This window comes from Pteropus alecto, unplaced genomic scaffold, assembly GCF_000325575.1.
Source record: "Pteropus alecto unplaced genomic scaffold, ASM32557v1 scaffold52, whole genome shotgun sequence".
Taxonomy (NCBI): Eukaryota; Metazoa; Chordata; class Mammalia; order Chiroptera; family Pteropodidae; genus Pteropus; species Pteropus alecto.
The window spans coordinates 3,111,316-3,115,418 of record NW_006433941.1 but is presented as its reverse complement, the minus strand read 5'-3'; positions in this window follow the sequence as shown (position 1 = coordinate 3,115,418).

The following is a 4,103-nucleotide window of genomic DNA, read 5'->3' as shown; positions in this document are numbered from 1 at the left end:
TTCTTTTTGCTTGTATTTATATGATCTATAGCTATCTATCTCTGTTTTCATCTCTTCTTTAACACTTCCAAATGGAAATAATTAATAAGTGGATTTTTAACACTTCAATCTGTTATCTTGTTTTTAAATAGAATTTAGTTCTTTTGCAATTATTATTAAACTGAAATATTTCTGCTTTTTTCTATCCATTAATTAATTTTTTATAGCTTATCTTATTGATTCTTTTTTTGTTTTGTTTTGGCTTGGAAAAGTTTCATTTCCTTCCTACCCTCCTGTTAATTCGGAAATTCTGATCTATGTTTCCATAATGTTGGTGTTTCACTTCCCATACCTGGTAGTTATGATCAAACCTGTATTTCTCTAGTACTATTTCAAAATTGATCAATAAATATGTTTCCTAAAACATTTCACATGCTCACACCCCCACCCCTTCACCTAGATGAAAATTTTAGAAATTGCTATTTTACTTCCCCACTTTTCTATTGACCCTCACACTCAACTCCTCTTAAGTATATCTTCTATAGGTAGACTCCTTCCTGAACACTTACACCATGTATTTCTTATCTCATTAGTATCATAACCATACTATCAGCAACAAGAGTTGCTGCTGAGCCTAGTTCTCAAATTGTTTGTTAAATAAGTTATCAGTTAAGATATAACTATATTTACTACAAGATTAATTGTTCACAAAAAGCACTGTACAAATACAGGTTTGATCATCTACCCAGTATTGAGATATCTTTTCTAATATAATTATTACTTAATTACTAATATAATTAATTTTCTAGTATAATTATTACTTAATTAAAATATGAGTATTTTCCTCAGCTAGGATCCACAGGGAATATATGAGCCCTGGAGTGTCTATAATTGTCTTTCTTTTGCCCCAAAAGATGAATGACATTTTGTCTGGGAATAGGATTCTTGGCTCTTAGTTGCAGTTTCTCTCTTCACTTTGTAGATATTGTTCCACTGTTTTCTAGTTTCATTGTAACAAATGACAATTCTAATGCTAGCTGTATTTGCTTTCCTCTTTAAAAATAGCCTCTTCCTTCAGTATGAGGAATGTATTCTACTTTTCTCCCCTTACCCATGGAGTTCGGGAATTTTGCCAAGATATGTGTACATGTGTATCTTTTTTTTATTACTCCTGTCTGGATGTCAATAAGATAGACACTTGCCAAGCCTGATAAAGAAAAAAGAGAAAACAGAATACACATTTATACATTATAAATAAAAAAGAAAACATAACCACAGAAACAGAATTAACTCAAAGAGTTATCACAGGATCTTATATGATTTCTTACGCCCTTAAATGGAATGTATTTTCATCATCTCTGGCTATTTAGCATCTGTGAGTTTGGGCACGTTTGATAAGACTTGCGAAATCATAACTTCTATTTAATATAAGCTCTATTCTGAACAAAAGTGTCATAGGTAGACAATGGGAAACCTATCCACTCCTATAGCCAATCTAACATGAGCAACTTCCCTTACCAGAAATGACATTAAATCTTCCTGGATTCTAATTCATAGAGATAGAAAGTAGAATAAAGGTTTCCAGGGGTGGAGGGGAGGGGAAAATGAAGGCTTATTGTGTGATAGGTATAGAGTTTCTGTTTGGAATGATTAAAAAGTTTTGGAAATGGATAGTGGTGGTAGTTGCACAACATTGTGAATGCACTTAATCCACTAAATTTAAAATAGTTAATTTTATGTATTATTTTACCATAGATAAATTTTTTCCTAAATTTTAAAGCACAAGTAAAAATATAAAGAGAAGAATTCCTTATAATGTGCACATTACATATATATAATATGGAAGGAGATTCACATTATAAAAACCTGCCCACAAAAATCAAAAGTGGGTATTTTTGTAACTAGAGTTGTCAAATTCATAGAGACAGAAAGCAGAGTGGCAATTGCCAGAGTCTGGAGTTATTGTTTAATGGATAACGAGTTTCAGTGGGGGAAGATAAAAAGTCTTCTGGAGATGAATGATGGTGATGGTTGCACAACAATGTCAATGTACTTAATGCCATTAAACTGAACACTTAAAAAATGAAAAAAAAGCGATAAATTTTATGTTATGTATATTTTACCATGATTAAAATAATTTTTAAGTGGGTATTTTTGGTTCTAGTTTAGTCCCTAAAACCAACATGATGAGGTCTCTGGTGACTCAGGGTGTGAAGAAATAGATCCAGTATGTGTTGTGCTCACAGGAGAACAGATGCAACATTCAACTCTAAAAGGAAAACACAAGAAACCCTGGCAAATCTGTATAGGATTTTAAGAATAAGGAATCCAAAAATGGTATAGTGTGTCCAATTTGCTTTTTGATTCATTTGAAGTATGGTGTTGGAGGAGAGCTCTATGGATAATCTGGACCATCAGAAAGATGAGCAAATGGGTTCTAGAGCAAAGTGAGCCCAAAAACATTGCTGGAGGCAAAAATGATAAAACTGAAGTTGTCTTACTTTGAGCATATCATGAGAAAGTCCAGGCTCTTTGGAAAAGACAATAATGCTGGGAAAACAGAAGGCAGAAGGAAAAGAGGAAGACCAAATATGAGATGGGTTGACTCCATAAAAGAAGCCATAGGCATGAGTTTACAGGAGCTGACCAGGGCTGTTGAAGACAGGACATTGTGGACATCACTCATTCATAAAGTTGCCAGAAGCTAGAGCTGACTCAACGGCATGCATCACAAAGCACTGCTGTATAAGTTCCCATGACTTGGGATAGGACCGCTAGAAATATGGACTCATAAGAGAGGAAATAATGGTGCTCAATACAAATGTGCTTTTCAGATATGATTTGTCCCCAGCAGACAGAATTCTGTTTAGTGCCTGGGAGTGTGCAGAATCCACAGTGGCCTCTAGGGGGCAAGAGTCCCTGTGTCATACAGGCTCTTCAGGAGCAGCAACAAGGAGTAACTTAATGCCCTGAAGAGCACCATGGACACCATTTTGTACCCACAGGTTTCAGAGACCTGCAGAAACCCCAAATACCTGTAAGTGGGAAAAGCACTGGACATAGGTTAGGGTGGACTGACCACGCTGTATTCTCTCAAGAGTAGGAGGAGAACCCAAATTCTCAGCTCATGTGATAGGCCTGATTTCTTCCTCTACTGGTGTTATTTATCTCAATACCTACACCACTCCTACCAACATGCCAGGGGTAAATTCTGTTTTCAGAGCACTCATGGAGCTCCATTAACTTTGTACTGATTAGACAAACAAGTCTCTTCAGGACAGACACAAGCTAGCAGGCACAGGACTGGGCAAGCAGACTGATGTTCTGAGTGAGTTAGAAAAAGATCCCCTCTCCCTGAGCAGCCCTCTGTGATGGTCCTGAGTTCTTAACACCAAGAGCTGTGTTGAGAGGCACTTCGCATACATTGTCTAATAATCCTCACAGGACAGGTGCTAATTATTGTCTATGCTTTTCTGATGAGGTATTTGAAGGTGAGTATAAGTAACTCACTCATGCTAGCAGGCATCCCTGCCCATGCCAAAGGGAAGGGCAATGCCCTTGGTTGCCCTAAACTTCTCACATTCATTGTGCACCCAAGTTGCAGCTATACAAAAGCCCCCCAAATGAGCTCTCTGCTTCTACTTCCCCCTCCTTCCAGTCTACTCTCACAGCAGCAAGTGATTTTTTAAGCTATTATTATACTAATGTACAAAGTACATAGGTAGACTTCAAATAATAATAAAAAGGATATCCAACTAGGTTAAGGAATGGAGCTTTATCAATGTCTCTGATGTTCCCTAACATGCCCCTCCCTGCCCCCTAAGAGGTAACCACCATTCTGACTTCTGTGCTAATCTTTACAACACATATGTGTAAAATTAAACCATGTTATTTAAGTCATATTTTTTTGAGCTCTCCATAAATGAAATAATACTGAATGCATTCTTATGAGACTATTCATTTGTAATTCATTCATGTTAATATAGTTAGAGTTGATGGCTGCATAGTATTCCATAGTAGGGAATTCTACAATGTCCATTTCTGTTGATAGTTATATATGTTTACAGTTTTTGCTACTACGAACAATGCTGATATAAACATTCTTGTTTGTATCTCCTGGTGTA